Genomic DNA, 8,167 nt, shown 5'->3' on the forward strand with positions numbered 1-8,167 from the left:
AAGTCTTAAAGCTGTCAAGTTGCAAGACCCTTGCACCCCTAACCCTTTAGGAAAAAAAAACCCAGGGGTCTTCAAACCTGACAGCTTTAAGACTTGTGGACTTCAACGCCCAGAATTCCTCCTCTAACTCTTCATCTTGATGATGTGTGGACGGGCGGGGGGAGGGAGCTGGAACCAGTTCTAAACAGCACTGTAGATTTGTGGAACCTCTTCTATGGAAGAGATTAGAACTGGCAGGAACCCACCCCTGGTGTAGTGCTACCTTCGCAAGGGCCGCTGGACACTGAGTTCTCCTGGCTCTCTTCGTATGGCTAGCAGTCCAACCGGGTCCCTCTCTGATGCACTTTTACTTGCCAGGGCCACGTGATGTGGTGGTGGTCAGCCTCCTCTCAGCAGGCAGGTCACGGATGGGGTGGTATTCAGGTGGCTGGTTGGAGCTTCTTCCTCTATCTTCGCTTTCTCTTGAACTGCCTGCTGGGCTCTCCTTCCACAGCCTCTGCTCCTTCGTTGTTTTCTCTGCTTACCTCCTTTCACTCAAACTCTCCTCTCCCTCAGGCTTGACCCACTGAAGCCTCTGCTATATCCTATTCCCTTATTTTCCTCAGACCTGGCCCACAGAAGTCTCTGCTATAATATTCCCTTTTTCCCCTTTCAGGCTTGGGACCCCTTCCTCTCACCTCCTCTCTACGTGCTTTCCCCCAGCAAGTCCCTCCTTCCCCCTCTTCCACTCCTCCTGTCTCCTCCCCTTCCTCCCAAACTCCTCATTTATTCCCCCCCCCCGCTACAATGGTATATCTTAAATCCCTTAAAAACTGAAAGGTGAAACTTTCCACCTGACATTAACAATAAATCATGACACCTGTTGTGTTTGCTTTTTAAATAAATGTGGCCTGCAGCTACTGCAGAACCCACTTTCTCTGGGCAAGGTCAATGGAAGGAAGGAACCGAGAAGTTAAAATGCCCTCAAATATTCCATACTTAATTAAATCTGTCTGAAAAGAACATACCCAAGAGAAATAGTCATCTTAATTTAATTGAAAATTCTTGAAAGAGTATGATTGACACATTAATCTTTTAAAACCCTTTTAATATACAACAATAGTTGTTGAAAATAAATAAAATAAGTCTGCTATTTCAATGTTCCATAAGAACATAATTTATTTGTCTGCTTGTAAATTATATATTTTTTCAGCTTGAAGACACAGTATACATAGTGAGAGAACATCAAAAGTAGGCATTGATTTTTTTTGATAAATATAATCCTTTGAAATTTTGCTACTGTGCTTGTTTAATTTTTTGTTTTTCTTTATTGAAACGTCTTTTGCACTGCTGTTTTTTAAATTATGAATTCACCCTGCCCTAATTCATTAGAGCTATCCTATTTTTAATCTACTTCTACTTTTCTCACTGGTGATAAATCAAGAAGCTTATATAAACATATCTTTGAAATGTCTACAATATCTTCTTTGTTTATATCTTGATTTCCCAATATTCAAAAATAGTAATTGGTATTACTTAAGGGATTCATACAATAAGCTGTGATAGACATTTTGCTGTAATTTTTATATGCTTTCGAACTGCTAGGTTGGCAGAAACTGGGACAAGTAACGGGAGCTCACTCCATTATGCAGCCCTAGGGATTCGAACCGCTATACTGCTGACCTTTCTGATCAACAAGCTCAGTGTCTTAGCCACTGAGCCACTGCATCCTGAGCGTGAAATGATATAGTGATGCAATATGGCATTATTGTACCTGGTACAAGAAGTCATGATGAAAGCTCCCTCCCCTTTCAGATGATTGGTGGCTAACAAATGCCTAGCAATTCTGAATGCAACATTGCTGCAATTTGCAGCAGTTTGGCATGCAAATTAACTTCTTTACAATATGTTTTTTTTTTAAAGTGGGACAATAATTGGCCGCAATAGCATTGATGACAGCTGACATTAGTGTTTGATTGAGCATGAGGTACAGAACTGAGTTTAGGGCAGTCAATATTACTTGCTTGATATTTCCCAACCAGATACAGAGAATTCTCAGAGACGGCAAGGTACATGGAGCACCTTGGCACAAGCTGATCTCATATTCTCCTGCCATTTTATGGGGTTGGGAAATCAGTCTTTAAATCCATGCACTAGGCTGGATCTAAAGGCTTCCCCTGCTTTGGATTCTCACCAAAACCTTCATTCTCTGTCTAAATGGCACACTTGAAAATTACAGCTGTGGATCCAGTCCAAAGTGCAGCTCCTCAAACATGGTGACGGATGAACTCTACAAAATATGCATGCATTAAATGAAGGGATGTGTAAGTGGAAGACCCTGAATTAAAATGGGGGGATTCAAAAAGTCTACTTATTTTAATTAATTAAGAATAGATTTGTGAAAACTGTAGGCTTCAGATGTGCCTGCCACCCATTCTCACCAATCAAGGATTCTACTGGTTTCTTGGGTACCTCTTCTCTTTTCTACCCACATACCAGAAAAGTGATGTACGTCTACTTACAAAGTAGGGCATATAAAACTTTTGCTAGATCAATTCTTGAATGCAGCTCATCTGTCTGGAATCCACACTGCATATTAGACATTAATACTATCAAACGAGTCCAGGGATATTTAACGAGAAGAGTGCTCTACTCCTCTGATCACAACAGAATACCTTATGCCACCAGACTTGAAATTGTGGGCTTAGACAATTTAGAACTTCACCACCTTCAATCTGACCTAAGCGTAGTACATAAAATTATCTGCTACAATGTCCTACCTATCAATGAATACTTCAGCTTCAACCACAGCAACACATGAGCATGCAATACCATGTTTTCCCCAAAATAAGACAGGGTCTTATTTTCTTTTGATCCCTGAAATAAGCGCTTGGCCTTATTTTCGGTGAAGTCTTATTATTTTTGAGGTGCAGGGGGTGGCAAGCATGGCCACCTCATGGCTGCTGCTGTGTTGCAATATTTTGGGGGAGGGCTTATTTTAGGGCATGCACTCAAAAGCCCGATTGGGCTTATTATCCGGGAAGGTCTTATTTTTGGGGAAACAGGGTAGATACAAACATACGTTAAACTGCTCCAAACGTGATTGCAGGAAATACAACTTCAGTAAAAGAGTTGTCAATGCCTGGAATGCGCTCCCTGACTCTGTGGTTTCTTCTCCAAACCCCCAAAACTTTAACCTTAGACTATTTACTGTCGACCTCACTCCATTCCTAAGAGGTCTGTTAGAGGGGTGCATAAGTGCACCAGTGTGCATACTGTCCCTGTCCTAATAGTCCCTTGCATTTGTATTCATTTCATGTATTCATTATCATGTTTATACTTATATCTGTTATCTAATTCATAAATAAAAAAGTCCTTTTTTGTCATATTCATCCCTATGCCGAGTCAAAGGGATCATATCCTTGCATTTTATCAGCAGCCAAAAAAAAAAACCTAATCTGGAGAAGAATTGAGGTGCACAGGGTTGAGAGGATGAATTTGTGTGTGAATTCCCCAGTCCACAATAAAGGAATTTTAAGATTCATTGCGAAAAAAGATGCAGTTGTTACAAATCGTTTTAATTTTCATTTACACTAGCATTCTACCTTAAATAATTCTGATCTACCTTCCTCCAAGATCTGTTATTTCAGGCTCTTATAAAATTTCTTTTTTAATAAGTGTTTTTTTTTATGCATAAGGATTATAAGTATATAAAAGCAGTAATCTGCTCCATGTCATAATATTTGAAAGCTCTGGCATTATTAATGATCTTGTTGCTAGACAATTAACCTGTTCAATGGTAATGCCTGTTCAAAGGTAACGCCTGTTCAAAAAAAAATTCTATGGCTAGGCTCAAAAGATTGAATTCCTTTTGGAACGTGATGAAGATAAAAATGGTTAAGGCAGTTTTGTAAAATGCCACAGGACTCAAAGAAAATTAGGGGGCTCTTGGAAGCAATGCTACTCTTTTAATTTTTGCAAAGATTTTTTTTAAAATTCTTTTAAAGTGGTGTCTCACACACAGTGCAGATTCCAAAAGATATGGTGACAAAAGAAGATATATATATATTTATTTACATAATAGAATATTATTTTTACAGAATTATTTATAGAATAGAATAGAATAGAATAGAATAGAATAACAGATTTGGAAGGGACCTTGAAGGTCTTCTAGTCCAACCCCCTGCTTAGGCAGGAAACTCTACACCACTTCAGACAAATGGTTATCTAATCTCTTCATAAAAACTTCTAGTCTCTTCTTAAAAACATTAATTATGGGGAAAATTGTTTGGTACTTATCACACCTCCCAGAACCAATTAACAATGACTACCAAGGTACCACTGTGTGTGTGTGTGTGTGTGTGTGTGTGTGTGTGTGTGTGTGTGTGTGTGAAGATATGTCATCAGCACAAAATTGACTAGCAGGAGTAGAGCATAATTCGATAGATATATAGATAGATGGAAGCATGGATAGATAGATGATAGATAGATAGATGAGCCACGGTGGCCCAGTGGTTAAAATGCAGTATTGCAGACTACTTCTGCTGATCACCGGCTGCCAGCAATTTGGCAGATCAAATCTCACCAGGCTCAAGGTTGACTCAGCCTTCCATCCTTCTGAGATCCGTAAAATGAGGACCCAGATTGTTGGATACTCTGTAAACTGTTTAGAGAGGGCTGGAAACCATTGTTCAATTTTGTGCTGGTCACATATTTTCTTTCTCAAAAAGCAAGCAAACAAAAAAACATTTTAATCTTCCAAAACTGTAGGTGGTTGATTTTCATGAGCTTCACATATATTTCCTATTGATCCTCCTTAATTTACATGCAAAAATATTTTTGAGCAAATGCAGAAAGATCTATTATGTGTCTACTCAAAGTACATTTTTTACAAATCCAACTAACATTTTAGGAAGAAAGTCAGATGGACTGTTCATCATTTGCCAGTTGCTACAAAATGATAGTAGTGATAGATGGATTCATTATATTTATCATTTATAAGCTCCCTTTTTTTTTTTATTAAAAGAGTTTTGTACAAACAAATTTTCCCCCTTTTCACCCCCCCTCCACACAATATAAATCTCATACAAATGCTATACCCCCCAACCCCCCCGCAAAAATTCACATTCAGATATTATACCAAACACTTTACCCCCTCCTCTCCCCCCATCTTAAAATAGATTACTCATAACCCCTCTCCTCCCAACAAAAACTATATAAATTACTCTTAAATTAATAATAACACATTGATCATTTTCTAAGCTAATTTAACATCTATAACTCTTAATATAAATTTCTCCTAGCCTAACAATGTTTCATTAGTCCCATCTTCTAATTTATTCATACATATATATTGCCCCACCCTCCACCCTAACCCTCCCCCACCTCCCACACAAACCCACCCCCCTGACTTCCGCTGTATACCACTCTAACAATTCCAAACATCCCATATACTATTTACTCAGATCATCTATCGGTCTAAACATTCTTACCTAAAGGCTAGGTAATAACTCCTAGTCTGGTATTTATTCTGTATATAATCAATCCATTTTGCCCATTCCTGTGTGTAATCCTCCTGTTTCTGAGCTTTTAAGAAAGCTGAAATTTTTGCCATTTCAGCGAACCCCGCCACCTTCTGAATCCATTGATCAATTGTCGGCAAAAAATCTTTTTTCCAATGTTGCGCAATCAACAACCTAGCTGCTGTAACCATATACAAGGCCAATTTTGTTTCCCCTTTGGTAAAATCCTTAACTATACCCAATAAAAACATTTGTGGAGTGAATTGTATTCTTTTCTTAAATACATTCTGCATAACCCACCATATTTTTATCCAAAAAGCTTTAACCTTGTTACAAGTCCACCATACATGAAAAAAGGTAGCATCTAGACACCCGCATCTCCAACATTTTGGTTGAACATTTGGGTACATGCATGATAATTTTTTAGGATCTAAATACCATCTGTAAAACATTTTATAAAAATTCTCCCTTAAATTCTGTGACTGTGTAAATTTAACATTCTGAACCCATATTTTTTCCCACGTTTCCAACATAACCACTTCACCAAAATTCTGAGCCCATTTAATCATACAATCCTTAACCAATTCACTTTCTGAGTCTCTTTCTAACAGTACATTATATATTCTTTTAACTTGTTTTGGACCAGTCTCTTTTATCTGCTTAATCAGTTCCACTTCTTTATCCATAAAGCCGACCCTGCGATCTTCTTCCCATCTCTTCTGAAGCTGTATGTAATGTAACCAATTTAAAGTAATTCCTTCTTCCAACAGCTGTTCCAAAGTTTTTAACTTCCATTCGCCCCCATCAGCAATAAGCACATCTTTATATAAACACCCCCCGAGTGACTTAATATTCATAATCCCCATGGTGTCTGCAAGATCCAACCAAAGCGGTATTTTATAATCCCAATTGGGCCGGTGCTTCTTCCATATTCTCATCAAGGCACTACGGAGAACATGGTTGTTGAACACTTTATCCACCCTGTCTTCATAAAAAAGATATGCATGCCATCCCAGAACAAGATCATGGCCTTCTATATTGAGCAATTCCATTTTTGTTTTCCCGAACCAATCTGCTACATGCGTTAATACCGCAGCTTCATAATACAATCGAAGGTTTGGGAGTCTAAGGCCGCCTCTTTCACGTGTATCTTGCATAATCTTCATCTTTACTCTCGGTTTTTTCTCCTTCCAAACAAATTTATTTAATGTTGTTTGCCAATTTAACAAGGTTTTATCTGACTTGAGCACCGGAATCATCTGGAATAGAAAGATAAATCTAGGTAGAATGTTCATTTTAATTGCTGAGATCCTTCCAAGCAAAGACAATTGTAACTTTTTCCACGCTTCAAGATCTTTCTGTATCTTTTGCCACAACACTTCATAGTTATTTGAGAAAAGTTTTGTGTTTGATTCTGAAATTTGTATTCCTAAATATTTAACTTTAGAAACTATTTCAAAACCTGCTAAACTTACAAATCTCTTTCTTTGAGTCTCTGTCATGTTTTTAACCATCATTTTCATTTTGTTTTGATTTAGTCTAAACCCAGACACCATGCCAAATTCTATTATGATATTTTTCATCTGGATTATTGATTTCAAAGGATGTGAAAGGGTAACAACCAGATCATCGGCGAATGCTCTAGTTCTGTATTCCTTTTGCCTGATAGCTATGCCATCTAAGGATTTTGAGTCCCGAATTGTGTTCAACAAGACTTCCAAAGTTAAAATAAATAACAATGGGGATAATGGGCAACCTTGTCTTGTGCCTTTTTGTATCTCGAAAGTTGTTGACAAATTTCCATTAATAATAAGTTGTGCATTTTGTTGCTGATAAATTGCTCCAATCGCCTGCCGCAATCGTGGTCCCATATCCATCTTTTCCAAAGTCTTGGTTAGAAAGTTCCAATTCACTCGATCGAAGGCCTTCTCTGCATCCAAGAAAACCAGCACTGCAGAGATCTGCTTATTCTTATCAAGATAGTCAATTAAATCTATGAGTTGCCTTACATTCTCCTTCATATGTCTGCCTTCAATAAATCCTGCTTGATCATGATGAATAATCTCTTGAATAACCGGCATCAATCTGTTGGCTAATACTTTAGCAAATATTTTATAATCTGTGTTCAGAAGAGATATCGGCCTGTAATCCTCTGGTTTCTTAGGGCCCTCTTTATCTTTAGGTATCAATGAGATAAAAGCCGCTTTCCATGAGGGAGGTATTTTACCTCCTTGTTGTATATTACAAAATAGTTGTGTAAGATATTCAATCATTTCCAGTTGTAAAGTTTTATAATACATTGCAGTCAAACCATCAGTCCCTGGAGCCTTAGCTAATTTAAGTTGATTTATAACTAAAGTGATCTCATCAGCGGTTATAAGACGTTCCAAATTTCCCTTTTGAAGCACAGAAATTTTGGCAACCCTTTTTCCTTCCAAAAAATCATCTATTAACTTATTCTGTATATTATCCTGTACATATAGCTTAGTATAATAGTCCACAAATGATTTTTTAATCAACTCTTGTTGATATACCATCTTCCCTCGAAACTCAATTTTATCAATAATTCTGTCATTCATATTCCTTCTCAAAGTATATGCTAACCATCTACCAGGTTTATTAGCGTTGGCAAAGGTGTTATGTTTAGCAAATTGCAAATTGGTTGC

This window comes from Natrix helvetica (genome assembly GCF_964273705.1).
Source record: "Natrix helvetica genome assembly, chromosome: 3".
Classification (NCBI taxonomy): domain Eukaryota; kingdom Metazoa; phylum Chordata; class Lepidosauria; order Squamata; family Natricidae; genus Natrix; species Natrix helvetica.